The 23,702-nt window shown below is 39.2% G+C and overlaps 1 protein-coding gene across 4 annotated transcripts in view; it reads left to right on the top strand.

The window, feature by feature from the left end:
• The first annotated feature begins 2,572 nt into the window (after positions 1 to 2,572).
• The window catches only part of UBE3A (ubiquitin protein ligase E3A), a 99,423-nt gene continuing 78,293 nt past the window's right edge, over positions 2,573 to 23,702 (top strand). For 3 of the 4 annotated variants that reach the window (XM_011981472.1, XM_011981471.1, XM_011981470.1), the window contains exon 1: positions 2,573 to 3,155. The gene's annotated coding sequence lies outside the window, so the exon portion shown is untranslated. Of the gene's footprint in view, positions 3,156 to 3,298; positions 3,354 to 23,702 lie in introns of those variants that run through there. The other variant, XM_011981473.1, reaches the window with a different exon arrangement.

The following is a 23,702-nucleotide window of genomic DNA, read 5'->3' as shown; positions in this document are numbered from 1 at the left end:
CTTACAGGTGTGACTTCCTCTTGAACTGCAAGTTCTTGAGGGCAGGGATAGAGACTGTTCATCTTTTATTGTTTCCCAAGGTCTGGAACATAAATAGTAGTTCAAGTAGTCCAACGTATGACATACAAATAGTTCTGGGTAAACATTAGCTCAAAGTTTGCTCAAGGCATTGATGCAGATGTTTATAAAATTAAATTGTTCTTTTTACTGTACACTTGAAATGAGAAAATTATTAGAAACCACTGGGTCTCATTTTGACAAGAAAAGTCTGAAGAAATCACTGTTCACTTAGTAGACACAAAGTTGTTTTTCTGGGAAAAACACACCTGGAAAAAAAAAAAAACGTGGGTCTGACATGGGAGAATTTTTTTTTCCATATAAACAGATATACAGGGAAGTGGAACACTACTAGTATCTTAAGGATTCCTGAAAATATTTATGTTGGTAAGTTTGATCAGCAAACATTTCTAAATTTGAAAATGGATAAAGCAAAAAGCACAGTGAAGTCTGGAAAGAAGTCTAATACTAATGTCACACATAAGAATACATATTTAAAATTAATGAACTAAAAGGGATATAGATAATTTCTCCAGATTCCTATGAAGAATTAAGACCCTCCTTGATCTCAGTAAAGCAATGAATAGTCATTCTGACATCTAGCTAAAAGCAGACTTATTTCCTTTCGGTCTTTAATCTTTTTGGAACTCAAGGATTTCTGCCACACTTCGATACACCAGGCCATTATAAAATTACACCTCATTTATTGACAATTTCTACTTAAAAGGAAGAATACCTAAAAGTATCTCCATACGCTAGATATAGTAGAAATGGTATGCTTTAATTAGTCTAACAATAAAGTCCCTAAAGATTTGCATTCTTTGTTGCCTATTTTGAAAACTTGCAAAGATTAATTTTTATAAAGATTATGATTTTTTTTTTTTTTTGGGACGGAGTCTTGCTGTCGCTCAGGCTGGTGTGCAGTGGTGCGATCTGGGCTCACTGCAAGCTCCGCCTCCTGCGTTCACGTCATTCTCCTGCCTCAGCCTCCCGAGTAGCTGGGACTACAGGCGCTGCCACCACGCCCGGCTAATCTTTTTGTATTTTTAGTAAGAGACGGGGTTTCACCGTGTTAGCCAGGATGGTCTCGATTTCCTGACCTCGTGATCTGCCTGCCTCGGCCTCCCAAATCTGGGATTAAGATTATGTTTCTTACTAGTCCTTTCCATGATATCTAACAGCAAATAGTTTCCAAATGTGGATGTGTACTGAGAGGAAATGAAAAGTGAATAACGAGCTGAGTTAAAACATCTTAAAACAGAATATGGCTGAATACTATCATTTATCATCAGTTGTCCTAGAATAACTTAAATTCTTCTAGCTTATTGTTTTTTCGATAGTTGATTATAGTTGTGAGGCGGGATACACACACACCCACACTATAACAAAGATTTTCTGAGACTGACAGTTAAAAAATACAGTGTTGGCTGAGCACTGTGGCTCATGCCTATAGTCCCAGAACTTCGGGAGGCTGAGGTGGGAGGATCACTTGAGGCCAGGAGCTTGACATAGCAAGACTCCATCTCCAAGTTTAAAAACAAAAATAAATTAAAAAAAGATACACTGCTATGTATGACTGTTGATATAAAAAATCTGAATACTAGACATGGCGACTCATATGCTACTTCAAGGGCTTATCAACAAAGTTGCTAGTCGTAACACTGTGAATTGTTAATGATACTGTTTTGGCTTTGCTAGCAAGTGTTGTAAAGCTATATATACACATACATACATACACACACCCCTTTTAAAATAAAATGGTGATCCTGGTACTAAATATGATTTTAAATGGATTTAATTTTAATTTTAATGGCTTGAGCTAGGTTCAGCTGTCACAGGGATCAAAATTAGCCTCCATCCCAGCTGGGGTCAACCAGGGAGCCACTTTTCTTAACCGACAACCTACTGCACGTCAACAACTGCAGGAGACGGGACTTTACCTTCGTCTCCGGTAAACTAGTTGACACATCCCGTGTTGGCAAGAGGCCTAAGCAGATGACCTTGGTCCTCTAAAATCTGGCCTGCACTCTCGGGGCACCCCTGCAACACCTATAAAGACAGCTCCAGATAGAAAAGGGTTGGGGTGGAAAAGCTAATAACGCCAGGCACCTGCCCCGCCTCGGGGCTGGGGGCTATTCCTGCGGTTTCAGCTGACTTTCGGAGCCATTCGTCTCCCAACACAGTCGGAGGCATTCCTCGGCTGGGTACACCAAGGGGCTCTGCAACCCTCCTGGGGGGTGCCCAGAGGGCTTCCGGAGGTACCAGGTTTATTCTTTCGGGTCACAGACAGCACAAACTAAAAGGAGGGATTACCCTTTCTGTCCAGTCGCAAGATGGCGACCGACCCTGGTGGGACTCCGAGGGGCCGCGGGCCACCTCCTCTTCCCAACGGCCCGTGCGCCGGCGGCGACGGCAAGCGGGGGGGAGGCGGAGCCGGCGAGGGAAGGAGGGGCGGAGCGCGGCGCCCTCCCGCGCGTCTTGGCCCCGCCCCACGTCCCCGCGTCCCGGCCTGGAGCCCTCGCCCGGCCGGGCGGCGCGCGCTGCCTGCCGGGATACTCGGCCCGCCCAGCCAGTCCTCCCGTCTTGCGCCGCGGCCGCGAGATCCGTGTTTCTCCCAAGATGGTGGCGCTGGGCTCGGGGTGACTACAGGAGACGACAGGGCCTTTTCCCTTCGCCAGGACCCGACACACCAGGCTTCGCTCGCTCGCGCGCCCCTCCGCCGCGTAGCCATCCGCCAGCCCGGGCGCCCGCCATCCGCCGCCTACTTACGCTTCACCTCTGCCGACCCGGCGCGCTCGGCTGCGGGCGGCGGCGCCTCCTTCGGGTCCTCCCCGGAGTAACTCGCGGCCTGCCAGGAGGGCCCCGCAGCCCCCCGGTGTGGACAGGCAGCGGCGGCTGGCGACGAACGCCGGAATTTCGGCGGCTCCGGCGCCCCCTTTCCCGGCCTCGTTTTCCGGATAAGGAAGCGCGGGTCCCGCATGAGCCCCGGCGGTGGCGGCAGCGAAAGGGAACGAGGCGGTGGCGGGCGGAGGCGGCGGGCGAGGGCGACGACGACCAGTGAGGCGGCCGCCGCAGCCCAGGCGCGGGGGCGACGACAGGTCAGTGTTGCCGCGGTCTGCGCCAGGCGGCGCTGGCTCCCCTCCGTCACTCGGCCGGCCTTCGGGGCCCGCGGTGGCGAGGTCGGCGCCCCGCTTCCCCGCCCCCCGCCGCCGAGGCGAGTGTTTGGGGGCGCGTGGTCCGGAGGGGCTGATGCCAGAAGTAGGCCCCTGGTGGCCGCGGCTGCTGCAGTCTTAACTGTCAGTCCTGGCTGAGCGCCGGCGGGAGGGTTTTGTCGCCCGAGGGGACGCGAGCGGGCCCGGGGCGGGGCTGGACGTGCGAGGCGTCGAGATTTGGGCCTCCTCGGAGAGAGGCTTGTCGAGCCAGCCGGGGCCCCGGACTGGGAAGGGCAGGCCCTTTCCTTCCAAGGGGAGCTCTTTCTCGGCGTTTTCGAGGTTTGTGGCTCTCTTGGGGAAGACATATTTAGCCGTGTGCTTGGTGGGTTGGGGTTTTGGGGGTGGATTGATGGGAAGGGAGGGCGGAGGAAGTGGTATGTCAAGCCCAAGGGTTGTGCGCACAGATTACTCATGTGTTGCCGTCCACCAGGATTTCTGAAGTTGAACGTGAGTTACTGGCTTTGCCAGAGACTGCTGTGTTATATGCAGACCTGCATGCAAGCAGTTGGCCTTTTTTTTTTTTTCCCCCTTTTCACTGGAGAAAATGGAAAGGATGCTTTCCTCATCTTAGTGGTAAAGGCTTTTGTTGGTAAAGGTGGAATTGAATGTACCAAATGCCTTAGTCCGTGAAATTTTAAAAATAATTTTAATACACTGGTGAAGCTTGGCAACCTTGAAAGAGAATTTAGCGTCTAAATTTTTTAAATGACTTTTTATGGATGTGCTAAATTAGTAACAGTACAAAATCTGTTTGAGATTATTAAGAGGCTAGGGTGCTGCTGAAAATGTAAAGTAATAGCATATGGGGTTTGCAGTGCATAGTTAACCTCAATCATGAAGGAATATGGATATGATGCGTAATTTTGGATCATTTCACTGCCTGCAATATTGAGAGAAGCAGCAAATTACAGAGTTTTTTGGGAGACGACTTAAAGTTTAAGAAATACAACTGTCGGAAGTTACCTGTCAGAGACACAAAGGTACCCAATCAATCTTGTGGAATACATTGGACAAGTGGGGTAAGGTGTTTGTCTCACACTTCTCACCAATAAGTACTCTTAAGAGGTGATTTGGTAAATCATGTGAAATTTGGAATTTAGGAGAGATAAGAAAGTTTTATCTTGGTATGTATAGTGGAAATAGCTTTGAAATTAGATCCTGTTTTTAAATCTAAGCTACTTACCACATTTTTAGTGAAATGAATACAATATTAATGATGTGACTGATAAACCCTAAGGATGACCAGAAACCCTTTTAAGAAACACTAATAGTCTTGACCAAAAATGAAATAGCTTCAAGAAATAATTTGCAATGTTTGTGTATTTATAATATACACAGGAGAAATACAAGAACAGAATATGAAGAGGTAACTCATAATCTTTACAAAATTAGAATGTAAACTGTGCAAGTCTTACTGTGTCAATATTTATTAACCTGCATTAGTTTGCTAAGTAGTATGCTCACCATCCTCTGGACATTGCCCCTGTCCCTGAGGAGCTTAACTTTATACAGAGATACAAAATACTGTGTTTTGATTTCCTTTCAGAGGATTTATAAGCTACTTATGTTTTATCTGTCCTAAATTCTGCCCTTTTTTTTTCATGGCTGAAAAAATAACTTCCTAAGAAAGGCACGTACTAGTCAGAGGTGTGGGGGAAAAAGTGTTCTCATCCCACTTGTCCAGTCCACTTAACAGTATTTATTGGGTACCTACAGTGTCTTTGACATGTGACATCTAATCAGTTGTATTTCTTAAACTTCATATCACTTCTATTTCAATCACCTCCTTCTCCCCTCCAAAAAAATTTACTGTGTAAACTGTGATAATACACTGTTTCTCTCAGTGTCAGTCAGTGGAATGATCAGATGTATAGGTCATAGCAAAGTTTTTCATCCCAAGCTCTTAAAATGATGTTTCCAAATGTCCATTTTCTTAAATGACTGCTAATGTTCTCCAATCGTGTTACACATACTTTGTTTAGACCTATAATTGTATAGGTCTAAATGTAGAAACATTACATTATGTACATATGCAGCTGCTGAAAGAACATTAGTTTTCTAATTTTTAGATCGGGGTGAAGACAAACTTTTAGAAGTGATCTTTCAGTAAAATACTGGATGAAGTCTTAGGTGCTCTTTTTATGCTGGTTCAGGACAAGTTTTTTTGACTGGTTTTGAGTTTTCCCCTCACTGCCAAATGTAAGGATAAAATGTAGTAACAAGACAAATTGGTATGTATAGTGGTAATGTCTTTGGAATTAGACCCTACTTTTAATTCTGACCTTATTAATCTTGGTAAGCCACAGTTTTGTCACCTGTAAAATGGGTTGGTGAAACTTCCCCAGAGTTGTGAAGCTTAAAGTATGTAAAACGCCTAACACGCAGGCACTCAATAAGTATTACCTTAGAAATCTTCCTATCCAGTTTTTCTGAATGGTCTGGAAGCACTTTGTATATAATGGACTACAGCATGTTATCCTTTATATTGTTTATTTCTTTTCTCATTAGCTATGAACTCTTTAAGGCCAGGAATTCCTAGTGTTTACCAGAGAATGTGTTACTAGATGTCTTAGTCTGTTCTGGCTACTATTACAAAACACCACAGACAGGGTGGCTTATAAACAACGGAGGTTTTATTTCTCATGGTTCTGGGGGCTGAGAAGTCCAAGATCAAGGTACCGACAAATTTGTCATCTTAGTGAGGGCCCTCTTCCCTTGTTCATAGACAGCTAGCTGTCTTTTCACTATAACTTCATGTAGTAGAAGAGTAGAGGGGGCTCTATAGGGCCTCTTTTATAGAGGCATTAATTCCATTAATGAGGGCAAAGCCTCCCAAAGGCCCCAGCTGTTAATACTATCACCTTGGCGGTTAGGCTTTCAACATGAATTTTGGGGGACACATTCAGACCACAGCACTAGAGCAGTCATGAATTAGTTATTGGTAAATCAGTAAATGATCAACTAACATTGATTAGGTTCCTCCTGTGGCTTCTATGAGCTGAGCTAGGTACTGACGCCACAAAGACAAGAAAGCTGTCTTTTTGAATGCTTATAATTGAGTGACTTTCTCACATTCACGTGTGTGTGCGTGTGTGTGTGTGTGTGTAAAACCCCATCACATAATGGAACTTCATTCTCCCATGCCCTTCCAATCTAAGAGCAGTTCTGTGGACTCAATACCTCCTACCCACCAGCTGCTACTCTGAAAATTTACTTTTGTACTCATTTTAAAAAGTTCAGCCCTTTGGCACATGCATTATTACTTCATGCCTTGGTCCCAGCCCACCACCCCAGTATCTGGCATGTAGTGTATTAGTATTTGTGTGTGTGTGTGTGTGTGTGTGTGTGTGTATATGTATATAGAATTTAAAATTTTTGGCCGGGTGCGGTGGCTCACGCCTGTAATCCCAACGCTTTGGGAGGCTGAGGTGGGCGGATCACGAGGTCAGGAGATCGAGACCATCCTAGCTAACACGGTGAAACCCCGTCTCTACTAAAAATGCAAAAATTAGCCAGGTGTGGTGGCGGGCGCCTGTAGTCCCAGCTACTTGGGAGGCTGAGGCAGGAGAATGGCATGAACCCGGGAGGCAGAGTTTGCAGTGAGCTGAGATCTGGCCACTGCACTCCAGCCTGGGAGACAGAGTGAGACTCAGTCTCAAAAAAAAAAAAAATTAAAAAAAAAAAAAAAAAAAATTTAAAATTTTTACTTTGGCGGTTGTCTTCAAATACTCTAATTTTGGGGGGCATGATTATGATTCTGTTTTCTGGCAATACATTGATAGATGCTACCTAAGTAGGATTGTCTATGAGGTCGGCTGCTCCAGTCATTTTATACATGAGGAAATTGGAGTGCAAAGCTTTAAAATGATTTTCTGAAAGACACCCAGGTGTCAGGACCAGAACTAGAATCCAAGTCTCTGGTTCAGGACTCTGCACACATTGGCACATGTTCTGTCCTCCCTTTTGGGATGAATAGTTACACTTGCTTTGTGATTACTCACCCACCTTTTTGGAGATACATGAGTGTTTTATACACTATTAATAGAAGGCAGCCTTCACAAAATGCCATCCACAGATCTGTTATTTCTTCTAATAAAGGAAATGATGTAAAATTACCTTAAATAGAAATAGTATTAATTCTAGAAACATACCTCATAATCCAAACATGAAGTGTTTGAAATACTTAAAGATGCTATATAAATAAGTCCTTTTTAAAAAGATAATATTAAAAATTTTTGTTTTATAGAGATGAGGGTCTCACTGTGTTGCCCAGGCTGGTCTTGAACTCCTAGGCTTTTACCTCAGCTTCCCAGTGTGTTGGGATTACAGGCATAAGCCACAACACCTGGCAAGTTCTTTTTTTTTTTTAATGAAATGACTTATTAATACACAGCTTCTTTGCCAGCTTTTGTTTTCATTTGCTCTCAAAAATGTTGCTTAGTGCTTTGATGTGAGTTATCTGTAACAGGTAAATGCCATTATGGATAATAATTCAAAAAGAAGCTTATTAATTATTAGGCCTATCTGAGAGTGAAATAAAGTTAGCTTTTTTTTTTTTTTTTTTTTTTTGAGATGGAGTCTCGCTCTGTAGCCTGGGCTAGAGTGCAGTGGCCGGATCTCAGCTCACTGCAAGCTCCACCTCCTGGGTTTACGCCATTCTCCTGCCTCAGCCTCCCGAGTAGCTGGAACTACAGGCGCCCACCACCGCACCCGGCGAGTTTTTTGTATTTTTTTAGTAGAGACGGGGTTTCACTGTGTTAGCCAGGATGGTCTCGATCTCCTGACCTCGTGATCCGCCCGTCTCGGCCTCCCAAAGCATTTTCTTTTTGTTTAATTTTATTTATTTGTTTAGAGACAGGGTCTCGCTCTGTTGCCCAAGTTGGAGTGCAGTGGTGCTGTCATAACTCATTGCAGTCTCAGGCCTGAGTGATCCTCCTATCTCACCCTCCTGAGTAGGTGAGATTAGCATATGCCACCATGCCTGGCTAATTTTTTTGTTTTTTGTGGAGATGGGGTCTTGCCATGTTCAAGTTGGTTTCAAACTCCTGTCCTCAAGCCCCTTGGCCTTCCAGAGTGCTAGGATTACAGGTCTGAGCTACCATGCCCAGCTGAGCATTTTAAAAAAATACTGGTCTTTGTACATGAATCGTTACTATTTGATTCTAAGCCTTATGACTGATAATCCCTAAAATTATTTATAAAATTTTAAGTGTGTCAGAGTCATTGAAATGGAGGAAGGAGGTTGGTCTTGAGATTGTTTTAACTATAGCTTCCTAATGGTCATGAGCAGGTTATTTAGCTTTTGAAGCGTTTGTTCCTTCTTCTGTCAAATGAAGGTGATAGTTGCTTTGTTTTAAAAGAGTATGCTTTTCAAATGTGATCATTCTTGAAAATGTAGATTAAGAAGCTTTTTAGAGGCCAAGCGCGGTGGCTCACGCCTGTCATCCCAGCACTTTGGGAAGCCGAGGCAGGCGGATCACGAGGTCAGGAGATCAAGACCATCCTGGCCAACATGGTGAAATCCCATCTCTACTAAAATACACACACACAAAAATTAGTGGGTCGTGGTGGCACACGCCTGTAGTCCCAACTACTCTGGAGGCTGAGGCAGGGGAAACACTTGAACCCGGGAGGCGGAGGTTACAGTGAGCCAAGATCATACCCACTGCCTGGCGACAGAGCGAGACTCCGTCTCAAAAAAAAAAAAAACTTTTTAGAAACTTTGTATTGGAAAATTTTTAGTGTGTGAATTCATTCTGAATATGTGAACTCCATTTGACATGGACAATAGATCTTAATAGTTTGTGGTACGTTATTCAGTGTATTAATCAAAAGTCAAATCTCTTTTGTAATTTGCTGTATCAGACCTGTTGTGTTAATCTGATCTATGGCAAGTGAATCATAAGATTGACCTGAAAGGAAAAGAGATTTTTAGGGCACATAGAATCATATTGGATAAGATTATTCCTATAGTTCATTTTCAGGAAATCTGAACAGGAATCTCGTGTAAGGAATCACATGTGATTGCAGAAGACAGTCTGATGTAAGACTTTATTTATTAAGGTCTGTATCTGTGCTTCAAGTAAGAGCATAGAGGTAGTATATGAGCCCTGAACACTCATACAAGAAGGATAAAATTTTTCTTGAAACTGTTGGCTGGACAGTGTAGAGTCTAAAGCTGTGACTCCTAACAGTTCATTGTGTTTCAGAAGTTCATCTGTACCCCTCAGGATCAGTTGAGGTTAGTCTAGCACAGACTTTAGTTATAAAAACCAAACATGAGAAAAATTTTTTGACCTACCTCTTCATAGCATGCAGGCTTGGTAGGTCTTTTCTAGTTCTGGATGTGTGCCCGTTGTATATACTTTCAGCAATTCAGGATGTTCCTTTTCATGTTTAAGACAAGCACTCTTGCACACAAATTACACAGCTGTGGGCTGAATGAAGATGCTACCATTGCTGTGCTTCTACACAGATTCTTTTCGTGTAATGACTTCTGTCTCATAGCAGAAGGGATGGCTTATCCATTTCAAGTTTCTGTTAATAGTTTGTCTTAGAATTGCCTTTGTGTACTGTAGCCAACACCCCAACTCATATATTTTTATAATCTTTGTGATGCAGAATAAATTCTGAATCTTTCCACCTCCAAATTAAATATACAAATACTGAAAATAAAATACCATGTATTCACTATGGACATATGTCACATTTTGTCGCTTTCTTGCACTCTTGTTCCCTCTCTAAAGCTCATGTTAAACTCATGTTCTTTATTTTCTTCTCAGATGATTCCTTTAGCACTGCACGTAACAGTACAGGAATTTCTTCCTTGCATACTTCCAACAAATACTTTTCTGTCTCTTAACAGATGTGAACCATAATGCTGTTCTTTAGAAAGCAAAGGATGAAGTGCACAGCAGTATTTTCTATATAAAGCTAATGGGTCATAAGGGGAAATAGGGGTTATTTCCAGCTTGTTTATTGTCTTAATACATTTTTCCTCAGAATTCTATTTATTGTGCCTCTGTGGTTATATGCACCAATATTGATAACCTTACAATGTGCTATAAATAAGGATATTTATATTATCTTTGTTAAATATTTTAAGTTTTTGTTTTGGGAATGGAAAAAATCTTTTGTGCACCTATTGTATGTGATATGTATACTAATGGATAAATCCTATTTCACACAACGATTAATTGGGTAACGTTTTTCTTTCCTAGTTTTCTGAAGTCAGCAGTCATGTTGTGTGTTGGTGATTGAAAATATGCTCTTTAGGCTGGGCACCTTGGCTCACGCCTGTGATCTCAGCACTTTGGGAGGCTGAGGCATGCCGATCACCTGAGGTCGGGAGTTCGAGACCAGCCTGGCCATCTTGGTGAAACCCTGTCTCTCCTGAAAATACAAAAATTAGCTAGGCGTGGTGGCACACATCTGTAATCCCAGCTACTCGGGAGGCTGAGGCACAAGAATCGCTTGAACCTGGGAGGCAGAGGTTGCAGTGAGCCGAGATCGTGCCATTGCACTCCAGCCTGGGCAGGCGACACTTCATCTCAAATAGCAGATTTTCTTTTCTTTTCTTTTTTTTTTTTTTAAGATCATCCAAATTCAGTTTCTAAGAATTATAAAGTTTTCCTAATTACTTAAGCTGCTTCATTCTCATTCCCTTTTTTAACACATTTTGCCATCTCTGTAACATGTTGAACATGTTTAAAGAATAGAGTGGGAGAATAGGAAGTTACGTGGATAAAGTTTGGTGACTAAGGTAGGAATACATCCTGCTTCACAGAATGGGAATATTTCTGAAAAGTTGACGATAGTATCGAAGAACGCTTAAATGTACTGTATTAGAAGCACTGAGCTAATTTTGATCTTTTATACACACAAAGCAACATTTATGCATTTCAAATAATGTATATTTCTTTAAATTTATTACTCAGTGTACTGTATTTCAAATATTGTAAAAATGAAAAGATCTTGTGGTCTTATTTAACTCAGTATGGGATAAGTCCTCCCCACCTTCCCATTCTTATTTCCTCTTTTAGGCTGAATGAAAGGTGGGGGAGTGAATTTAAAAATAGATGGATCTCAACTGGAGAGTAGGTTGGTCACGTCTCAACTGATGTTAAATAATTTCTTAAATCCTGGATTGAAAATTGTAAGAGAACAGTAAATGTTTGCTCTCAGTTCATTTTTTTATTTTGTTTTTTCATGTACAGTTTTAGGAGGAATGAACTACTTTCTAGTTCTTTCAGGCCTGCTTTTAGATATCTGCTGTGGGGACAGTCCTCTACACTCAGAACTGAAAGTAATTTTAAATAGTGATAGGCAGAACTAGGGGTCAGTTTTACTGCCTATGCCTGTGCTAAATTTGACATGGCATTCCTAGGAGGGGAGGGGGAGTGAGGGCGGTGCACACATTGTCCATATTGCTAGTCAGTACCAGATTTCTCTCTTAAATGGTCAGGATCTAATTCCCCAAAGTGCTGTTCCAGATAACCTAGTATCTGTCCAAAATTGCCCTGCTACAAGAGTATATATATTATATATGTATTTTATGTGTGTGTGTGTGTATATTATATGCATTATATATATATATACACACACACGTATTTATTTTATTTTTTCCTGAGATAGAGTCTCACGCTGTCGCCCAGGCTGAAGTGCAGTGGTGCGATCTCATCTCACTGCAGCCTCCGCCTCCTGGGTTCAAGCGATTCTCCTGCCTCAGCCTCCTGAGTAGCAGGGACTACAGGCGTGTGCCACCACGCCTGGCTAATTTTTGTATTTTTAGTAGATACAGGGTTTCACCATGTTGGCCAGGCTGGTTTCAAACTCCTAACCTCACGTGATCTGCCCTCCTCGACCTCTGAAAGTACTGGGATTAAAGGCATGAGCCACCACACCAACCCTATTACATTCTTACTAAAAAGTTTGGTGGTTTTGTTTTGTTTTGTTTTGTTTGTAGAGATGAAGTTTCACTATATTACCCAGCCTGGTCTTGACTCCTGGGCTCAAGGGATCCTCCTGCCTTGGCCTCCTAAAGTGCTGGAATTATAGATATGAGCCACTGCGTCCAGCCTGTATCATATTTTTATTCTGACATCTTTTCTAATTTTTTTTAGTGAAGTAGGGAGGTTTATATTAGATGATCTTCCAAGGTAAATATCAGCTTGGACATTATATGCTAATGTGTCTTTTGTTTGTTTTTAAAATAAGTGTATATGTTTTAATTGTAAAGTTTTAAAAACATCCAGAAAACAACATAGCAAATGCCCATTTATCCACCAGCTATAAATGTAAATTATGTCCATTTTTATCCCTTGGGGGAAAGGATGCCAGTTACATAATCACTTTTAACAACCCCAACTGTTCAAGTCCTGTTACCCCTCTCTACACAAAGTAACAACTGTCTTGAGATTCTTAAGTATATTTCACATCCTTGTTTTATACTTTTACTATACATGTGTACATGTATCTATAAGTGATATGTGGTGTTGGTTTTTGTATTAAATTTTTACAGATATGTATAGCACTGTCTTTCAATAGCTTGATTTTTTTAAACTCAGTATCAAGTTTTTGAGGTGTATATGTTGATGTATGTAGATGTAGTTTATTTAGTTTCACTGTTGTCTGGCACTTCATTTTATGCATAGATAAAATGTATCCCACTATTGATGGATATTTTGAGTTGTTTTCTTTTTGCTATTATAAGCAATGCTGCAGTGTTTATTTTTACATGAGTGTATGTGCAGGTGTTTTGGAAAGAACCGTAGAAGTGAAATTGCTGGTTACTAGATATTGGTAAATTCTTTTCTTAAATGGATATGCCAGTGTGTAGTTTGTCAGCATTATGTGGGCATTTCTAGCATCCTCACCTTATACTGTTTATTGAATTCTGAGTCGTATTTATCTCAACTGAAATTAGGTAATTTACTTATTCCTGTATTTGATAGTTCTGTGAGAACAGTAAATGTTTATCATCTGTCATTCTTGTTTTCATGCCCACATTCAGTTATTTGTAAGTGCTGAATAAGTATTCATCTACAGATTGATAAGGATCAGTTCCTTTTTCCCCCAACTAGAAATGTTACTCCAGTTGATAATAACAGCTCAAAAGGAAATGTAAGGCAGAGGTGAGAGAATCACTTGAGGCCGCGAATTGGAGACCAGCCTGGGCAACAAAGTGAGACCTTATCCCTATGAAAAATAAAATTAGCCCAGCTCGGGAGCCTGAGGTGGGGGGGGATTGCTTGAACCCTGGAGTTCCAGGCTGCAGTGAACTATTATCACACCACTGCACTCCAGCCTCGGTGACAGAGACCCTGTCCCTTAAAAAAAAAGAAAAAAATTATAACCAGGCTAGGCCACATTGAAGTATTTTGTAAGACATTAATAGAAGACTAAATGTTCTCGTATGTTTACTATTTATGTTAAGTACGTATGGTTTTTGGAACAACAGTTTTCTATCAAGTGTGGTCTAGTTCACTTAGAATTAGATGGGGTCGATTTTTTGAAAAGCATTTTGAAGTTAAATTAGAAGCTAATTTTTTCTGTTACTAAATCAGTTTTCGTTTTATGAGTTTACATGCTACAGGCATGTTTACAGGCAGATGAATGTAACAGATTAAACTTGAAATTATGTAGCTATGATTCCTTCAAGGAAAAACCCACCTACCTTTAGTTCTTTCAGTATGTTGCATTATAAGTCTTTTGTGTGTGCATATATAGCAGGCATAAATTGGCATAATTCTAGGTTTAATTTTAGGCTAGGCACTATGGAAGTTTGAACTCTAATTATAGTGTAAAAATAACCCAGAGGAAAATTTCAGAATAATAAATCATTGGGACTATATGGTACAGATGTCTCTTTTCAGATTGTAGAATTGTTGACCAGTAGGAATGTTTTATGATTAAAAGCCAGGAAATTAAAGTAATTCTGATGATTTGGTATTTCTAAAGATTTTCATAGATGACAGTTGAGAACTACTCTCAGATGAGATTCTTCCATTGCTGGTAAGTCATGTAATAAAACGCTTAAGTAAATGTATTTTAATGGGGGATAACATTTTAATATTGGCACATCGTGAGTCTACCTTCTGTAGTTAGTAGGTAAATAAGAAATAAGCATGCCTTATTTTTAAAAAAAAAATGTCAAAGAACGCAAGGGAGGGGAGAGCCAAGGTGCACATTAGAAGGAGATTATAGTACTCTTCCAGTGCACAGTGGATGTGTTGTGATACCACAGTTCTATGTATGTATGACTGTATAGCCCAGATTTACCAGCATGGGCTCAGTTTTAAATATTAGGTTAGTCCCATAAATCAAGACAAGTTCCTAGGAATTCTAACATTTTTACATTTCCAAAAGACAGCCTCTTGTATTTTGTGGTAGTTGCCCCACCATCCCTCAAATATTGGTGTGTAGAATCTATTTTTGAGGATGAGGAAATATAGAAAAGAAAAATAAAAAGCTATTTTTTTTTAAGTATAAGAAGAAATGAAATGTTTCTCTTCCCTTCATAGCCAATTCTAAAACTTAACAGTTGTTCAATGTGTTTAAATGTAGGGGGAAAGAAATGCTTGGAAGGAAATTACCAATCAAATATAAAATGTAAGATAGCTGTAAAGGTACTGATATACATACAGCTTTTTTCCTTTTGGGGAGGCGGTGTTTAAAAAAAAATCATACCAAACATATTCTTTAACTTTCAAAACTATTAATAGCTTTATTGAGATAATTCACATACTATAAAATTCACCCTTTTAAAGTTTTTAGTATATTCACAGTTGTGCGGCCATCACCACTATCGAATTTTAGAACATTTTCATCATCCCCAAAAGAAATCCTAACCTGTTAGCAGCCATTCCCCATTCTTCCCTTTCGTGGCCCCTGGCAACAACTAATCTGCTTTGTCTCTATGAATTTATTTATTCTGGACATTTCATATAAATGGGAACCATACACTATGTGTCCTTTTGTGTACAGGTTCTTTTATTTACCATGGTATTTTCAAGGTATATTCATGTTGTGACATGAATACTGTTGCAAAGAACGTTTATCTGCAAGATTTTATGTGAACATATATATTCAGTTCTCTTGGCTATATATCTAGGAGTGAAACTGCTGGGTTCCTAGGGTAACTCTGTGTTTAACATGTTGAGGAATTGCCAAACTCTTTTCCAAAGTGGCTGCCCTAATTTTGCAATTGCACCAGCAGTGTATGAGGGTTCTGATTTCTCTACTTCCTTTTAACACAGCTGTCCTTTTTATTTCAGCCATTCTTGTGTGTGTGAAGGATCTTTGTGGCTCTGATGTCCATTTCCTTGACAACTTACGGTGATGAACGTCATTTCATATGCTGATTGGCCATCTTCGGAGAACTATTTCTTTTGCCATTTTAAATTTTTGTTATTGTTGGCTTGTACGAGTTTTTGAAATATATTCTGGGTACAAGTCCCTCATCAGATATGTGATTTTCAAATAATTTCCCCCATTTTATGGATTGTCTTTTCATTTTCCTTTGAAGCACACAGTTTTTAATTTTGGTGAAGTCCATTTTTTTTTTCTTTTGTTGCTTGTTCTTTTGGTGGTGGTATCTAAGAAACCATTGCCTAATCCAAGATCGTAAAGATTTGTACCTGTTCTCGTCTAAGAGTTTTACAGTTGTATCTCTTATATTTAGGCCTATTATCTGTTCTGAGTTAACTTTTACGTAAGGTGTGAGGGGGAGATCCAATTGTATTCTTTTACAAGTGGCAATTCAGTTGTCCCAGCACCATTTGTTGAAAAGTATTCTTTCCCCACTGAATTATCTTGGCGTCATTGTGAAAATTTAATTGACAAAATCTAATAATTTATTTCTGGACTCTGAGTTATATAGTCCATTGATACGTATGTCTGTTTTTTTTGGTAACACACACTCTTGATTACTGTAGCTTTGTAGTAAGTCTTGAAATCAGGAAATGTGGGTATTCTAACTTACTCTTTTTCAAAATTGTTTTGGGTCTCTGGGTTTCTCAAATTTCCTTGGAATTTTAGTGTTAGCTTGCAAGAAATGAAACTGGGATTTTGATAGGGCCTGGATTTGTGTTGAATCTGTAGGTCTGTTTGAGAAGTTTTGCTACCTTAATGCTGTCTTCTCATTCATGAGCATGGGACATCTTTCCATTTATTAAGGTGTTCTTTAATTTCTTTCATGTTTTGTAGTTTTCAGTATACAGGTCTTGTACTACTTTTATTACTTTAAAAATTTATTTCTAAGAATTTTATGTTTTGATGGTATTGCAAATTGTATTTTTAAAAAATTTCATGTTAATTCCTTGTGTACAGATTTTTGTGTACTAAAACTTGTATTTCATGTAACTTATTTTTTTCTCTTAACTATGTTATAAGAATCTTTCAAATGGTTGGCTGCATACACATCCATCTGGTTGACTTAGTAAACATTTCTTGAATTCCTACTGTGTAGTGGGCATTTTTTTCTAGGAGCTGGTGGAGACAGCAGTGTATAAAACCCACTCAATCCTTTGCTTTCATGGCACTTTAATACTAAAAAGAGAGATCATAAAGATAGGTAAAATATATGTTACATAGTGCTAAGGAGAAAAAACAAATAAGGGAAGTGTTTGTAGGTGAAAGGGTAATGGGAAATTTTAGATAGGGTAGGTAGAGAAAACTTCACTGAAATGGTAACTTGGGTGAAGAACTGAAGGAGATGAGAGAGCTAGCCATGTGGATATTTGGGGGAAGAGCATTTCAGCCAAAGGGTGTAGTGAATAGGGAAACCCCAAAGTGAGAGTGCCTGATGTGTTTGAAGAACTCGAGGTGTGGCCATTGTAGCTTTAGAAAAGTAAATGATGGGAAATAAAGAGACAGATAATGGAGGGTACGGATATTTTGATCATAATAAGGTGTTTGATTTTTACCATTGAAGGAGATGGGAAGTTCTTGGAAGTCTTTGAGCAGAGTAGTGAAAAAGTATGACTTAGGTTTAGCAAGATCACTCTCGTTGCTGTGTTGAGTGTAGACTGAAAAGGGGGACAAGGGCAGAAACAGACCAATTGGTAGAGTACAGATTAAGAGGTGACTGAAACGGACAGAGTGGTCAAAGTGAGGGTGGTGAGAAGTGGTTGAATTCTTGATATATGTCGAAATAGAGTCCATAGGATTTGGTAGTAGACCAGATGAAAGTGGGAAATAAAGGGAGCAGTAAAAGATAATGCCAAAGTTTTTTGACCAGAGCAGCTGAGAGAATGGAGTTGAATAATTCTTATAAATGATTGCATTAAATCTGTGCATCTTGTCACATGCCCACTTAACTACAGGTAATTTTACCATATAAGCTTGTGGGGGGGAAAAGAAGAAAAACAAAAAAGATAGGAAGGAAAAGCATGTTTTAAAATGTAATAAATTAGGCCTTAATGAAAAATTGTCCTTGAGAAACGTGAGATGGAATACTCTAAAGCTGATGTGTTCTCTCAATCTTTAGAACTGAACTAGGAATTAACTCTTGAGAGTTCATGATAGGTTATGAAACCCTTTGCCTGTTGTGGAAATTAGGTTGTTTTCAATATTTGTTTTTGCAAATGATGGTACCTGTTATTTTTTCTGTAAGGTAGATTTCTACAAATAAGATATTTCAGACCGTGTCAATCTAAAAATTTGATAGATTCTGCCAATTACCTTTTAAAAAATAATTTTAGCAAGTTTCATTCCTTAAAATATATTAGGGACTGCTCATTTACCTTGTTTTGATTTATGTATATATAAAATCTGTTTAAATCTTTATAAATAGCCTGGGCAATTGTCTGGTTTTTTGGTCCATTTCTTTTATGTTGTTTGTTTTTAAAATTTGTAAGCATTCTTTATTTATCATTTAATTCTTTGTTATATTTTGCAAATATTATCTTATTACTTATCTTTAATTTTATAGTATCTAGTCATGTGAAATTTTAAAGTTTTTATGTAGGCAGATCTGTCCATCTTTTATAGCTTCTGGGTTTCAGCATGCTAACAAAGGTGATATAAATATGATCTCATATATATATTACAAAAACTTTTTAGAGATAGGATGTCACTCTGTCACCCAGGCTGGAGCAACCATAGCTCCCTGCAACCTCAAACTCCTGGGCTCAAGTGATCCTCCTGCCTCAGCTTCCCCAGTGGGTAAGATTACAGGCATGTGCCACTATAGCTAGTTGGGTTTTTTTGGTTTGTTAGTTTGTTTTCTTGTAGAAAACGTATTTCACTGTGTTGCCCAGACTGGTCTTGAACTGCTGGCCTCAAGCTGTCCTCCCACATCAGCCTCCCAAAGTGCTGGGATTACAAGCATGAGCTACTATACCTGGCCAATCTCTTGTGTTTTCTTCTGATACTTTTATGATTTTATTGACTTTCATTTATAAAGTTAGATCTGAACATTCAGCATAATTTTGGATATGGTATGATATGGTTTAGATCCGGATTGCATTTGTCACATGGTTTGGGAATTGTGTCTACCTTTTATTTTCTTCCACTCGGGTAGCTGACTGTCTTGTAAGGCATCGTGTCTCCACTGAAGATGCCACCTTCTTCTGTATTAGGTTCTCATAAACTTTGAAAAACATCAAGTTTATTGAGGTATAATTGATACACAATGAAATGCACCCATTTTAACTGTACAGTTTTATTGATTTTGATAAATATATACACTATCACTGCTACTACAGTCAAGCTTTAGAACAATTGAATTACCTCCAAAAAGTTCCTTCCTGTCTGTAGTCATTTCTCTCTCTTGGCCCCAGGCAACCACTGATCTGTTTATTAGTTTTGCCTGCTCTAGAATTGCATATCCACGGAATCAAGTAACATATACTCTTCCATGTCTGGTTTCTTTCACTTGGCATGTTTTTGAGATTCATCCAATTTGTGTTTATCACAGATTTTTTGTTTGTTTGTTTTGTATTTTTAAATACAATATGAGTGTACCACAGTTCATTCATATTCTGGTGAACATTTAGATTGTTTTCAGTTTAGGCTGTTGTGAATAAAGGTATTGTTTTGTGTGCATGTCTTTGTGTGAACATATGTTTTCATTTTTCTAGGGTAAATACCTTAAATTGGAATTACTGGGTCACATGGGAAGTTTGTGTTTAAATGTATAAGGAACTGCCAAACTATTTTCCAGATGATTATACTACTTTACATTCCCATCAGCAGTGTATGAGAGTTCCAGTTCTCCAAATGTCAGCATTTGATGTTCTCAGTCTTTAATTGCACACATTCTGAGAGGTGTGTAGTGGTATCCCATTGCAGTGTTTTTTTGTTTTTTTTTAATGGTAGTAAAATACACATACCAAATTTACCATTTTAACTGTTTTTAAGTGTATAGTTCAGTGACATAAAGTACATTCACATTATTGTGCAACCACCACCACTGTCCATCTCTGAAACTTTTTCATCCTCTCAGTCTGAAACTCTATCCATTAAACAGTAACTCTTCATTGCCTACTCTCGCCATCCACCTGTAATCACTATTCTACTTTTTATGTGAATTTGACTCCTCCAGGTACTTCATATAAGTAGAATCAGATGATTTTTGTCCTTTTGTGTCTGGCACATTTCATTTAATAGTAATAATGTCCTTGTGTTAGGCCATTCTTGTGTTGCCTTAAAGGAATGTCTGAGACTGGGTGATTTGAAAAGAAAAGAAGTGTATTTGGCTCCTGGTGCTGCAGGCTGTACAAGCATGGCACCACCATCTGCTCAGCTTCTGGGGAGCCCTCATGGTGAGTTCACTCATGGTGGAAGGCAGAGGAGGAGCAGCCATGTCATATGGCGAGAGCAGGAGCAAGAGAGAGGGTGGGGAAGTGGCACACCGTTTTTAAACAACCACATCTCATGAGAGCTCACTCTCTATCCCAAGAACAGCACCAAGCTATGAGGGGTTGCGCCTGTGACCCAGTTGCCTCCCACCAGACCCCACCTCCAACATTGGGGATTGTATTTTTAGCATGAGATCTGTACAGGACAAATATTCAAACGATATCAATCCTGAAAGTTCATTCATATTGTAGCATGTATCCAAATTTGGTTCTTTAAGGTTGAGCAATATTTCATTGTATGCATATATCACTTTTTGGTTTTTTAAAATTTATTTGTCAGTGGACATTTGGGCTGTTTGTACCTTTTAACTATGTGAATGATGCTGCTATGAACATTGGTATATAAATACCTGTTTGAGTCCCTTCTTTTAATTCTTTTGGTTATGTACTTAGGAGTGGAATTGCTGGGCCATATGGTAATTGTATGTGTAGTTTTTTTAGAGACTGCCGTACTGTTTTCCACAGTGACTGCACCATTTTACATTCCCACCAGCAGTGAATAAGGGTTCCAGTTTCTCTACATCCTCTACCTCTTTTCTAACACTTGGTAGTTTCTGCTTTTTTTTTTTTTTTTTTTGAGACGTAGCCTCTCTGTGTCTGCCAGGCTGGAGTGCAGCAGCGCGATCTCGGCTCACTGCAAGCTCCGCCTCCTGGCTTCACGCCATTCTCCTGCCTCAGCCTCCCAAGTAGCTGGGACTACAGGCGCCCACTGCCATGCCTGGCTAATTTTTTTGTATTTTTGTAATAGAGACGAGGTTTCACCATGTTAGCCAGGATGGTCTCGATCTCCTGACCTCAAATGCACCCGCCTCAGCCTCCCAAAGTGCTGGGATTACAGGCATGAGCCACCACCTGGCCGGTAGTTTCTGTTTTTTTATTTAAAATAATTGCCATTCTAATGGGTGTAAAAAGTCATGGTTTTAATTTACGTTTTCTTCATGACTGCCATTGAGAAGTTTTCTTCTTTGTGTGTCTGTTCAAATATTTTCACATTCTTTTCAGAACGTGTGTTCTTTGTCAGATAGATACATGTATTTCTTCTTTATCTTTACTAATTTTCTGTCCACTTACTAATTATCAAGAGAGGAATGTTGAAATCTTCAACTGTAATTTTGAGTTTATCTTCCTTCTGTTCTGTTCATTTTTGCTTCATATGCTTTGAAGCAAAATCTTGATAGCTGTGTCATTAGGTGTGTTCACATTTAGGACTGTTAGGTCTCCTTGATTAATTGATGTCTTTATCATTATGAAATGTCTCTGTTTATCGCCGGTAATGTTCCCTATCTAAAGTCTACTTTGGTATTAGTGTATCCATTCCTTTCTTATGATTAATTTTTGCACATTGTATCATTTTGCTGTGTTTTTATTTTCAACTTATTGGTCATTTAATGTCTTTCTTTTAGATAGCGTATAGTTGCATCTTGCTTACAGATTGATTTTTTACGATCTTTGCTTTTTAATTTGATTAAGTCCGTTTACATTTATTGCAGTTGGCTGTATTGTGTTTAAGACACTGTTTGTTTTCTATTTGTCTCATCTTTTCTTCCTTTTCTGCCTTCTTTTCGGTTAATGGAGCATTTTTGGAATTTTGTTTTGTCTCCATTATTAGCTTGTCCCTCTGTTTTTTCCCCCAGTGACACTTCTAGGATTAACAATATGCACCTTTAACTTACCGCAGTCTGCCTTCAGAAATATTATTCCTCTTAATGTAAGAACTTTAGAATAGTATACATCCATTTACTCTCCCTCATTTGTTTTGGTATTGTGAGCTTAACATTTTACTTCTATATGTGTTATAGATTCCACAGTAGCATTTGAAACTATTTCTTTCAAAAGCCAGTTGTCTTACAAAGAACCTTAAAAACTAAGAATAACATTCCTTTCTATTTACCCTCTTATTTACCATTTTTATTTCTTTTCCTTTGTGGAGATTTCTTTTTGTAGATCCAAGTTTCTTGGTGTTATTTTCCTTCTACTTGAAAAAATTTCTTAAACATTTCTAAAGTGTAGGTCTACTGGCTACAAAATTTTTCAGCTTTTATTTGTATGGAAATGTCTTTATTTCACTCTTCAACATTTTATTGTACAATTTTTCAAGCCACAGAGACTTTAAAATACTTGTAGAATATAATTTCACAACTAACATTTTTTTATATTTGTTTTTGTCTTCTATCTTGTCCATCTATCCATCCTCTCTTCAAGTGTCTTTTTTTATGCTTTTCAAAGTAAGTTGCAGATGTTAGTATACCACACCCTTAACTTCATCATGTATATTAACTAAAACTTAGTAGTTTAGTGTTTTTAACTACAATTTACTATGCTGTTCCAGTTATTTATTGCTGTGTAATACATTGCCCCAAACTTAGTGCCTTACATATCAGCAACTATTTATTTTGCTCATGAGTCTCTCATTTGGTCAGGGATTGGCAAGGAGAGCTTGTCTTTGGCAATACATTGTAACAACTGTTTACATGGCATTTACATTGTATTTGGTATTATAAGTAATCTAGAGATGGTTTAACATATTTGAAGATGCATGTAGGTCATATGCAAATACTATGCCATTTTATATAAGGGATTCGAAGCATTCTTGGATTTTGGGATCCATGGGAGTCCTGGAACCAGTCCTCTGTAGATAGTTGAGGTACGACTGTAGTCTTTGGATTGAAAGAGTCACTAATTTCGCTCAGATTCAAAGAGAAGGGCCATAGACTCCACCACCTGATGAAAAGATAACAGTGTTACATTGTTAAGAGCATGTAGAATGGCTTCTGTTGTGACCATCTTTGGAAAATACAGTTGACCACATATACCATTTCATGAGCTGTGACAAATGCATACACCTTTGCCAGAAAGTTCTATCAGGGTACAGAACCTGCACCTCTTTCCAGTTATTCCTTCCCCCCACACCACCCGTAGAACCTAACATTGTTCAGATTGTTTCATCTTAGTTTAACTTGCTTGGAACTTTATGTAAGCAGAGTCATACAATACTTATGTGTTGTAAAAAAGTTTCTTTTTGCTCAGCATAATGTTTTTAAGATTCATTCATACTGTTGAATGTTTCAGTGGTTTGTGACTTCATCTATTAAGGGACACCTGGGCTGTTTTCAGTTCCTAGCTATTATAAATAAAGGTACAATGAACATGTGTGAAAATAGTCTCTGTGTGGACATATATGTTTCTTTTCTCTTGGTTAAATAGTTGATGTGTTTTTCTTTCAGCGTTTGTTTTTGATGAGAAGTCTGATTATACAGTCATGTGCCACATAATGACATTTCAGTCAACAAGAGATCATAGTTGACAATAGTCATTTAAGATTATACCACCATATTTTCACTGTACCTTTTCTAGGTTTAGATATATACTTACACTGTGTTACAGTTGCTTACAGTATCAGTACAGTAACATGCTGTACAGGTTTATAACCTAGGAGCACCCAGGCTATACCATATATCCTAGTTCTGTAGTAAGTTATACCATCTAATCTAGATTTGTGTAAGTACATTCTGTGATGTTTGCACAATGACAGAATCACCTAATGATGCCACCTAATGATACATTTCTCAGA

The sequence above is a fragment of the Mandrillus leucophaeus genome, unplaced genomic scaffold, assembly GCF_000951045.1.
Source record: "Mandrillus leucophaeus isolate KB7577 unplaced genomic scaffold, Mleu.le_1.0 Scaffold227, whole genome shotgun sequence".
Lineage (NCBI taxonomy): Eukaryota > Metazoa > Chordata > Mammalia > Primates > Cercopithecidae > Mandrillus > Mandrillus leucophaeus.
The sequence above is the reverse complement of the archived record's forward strand: the minus strand, read 5'-3'. Positions and strand labels throughout refer to the sequence as shown.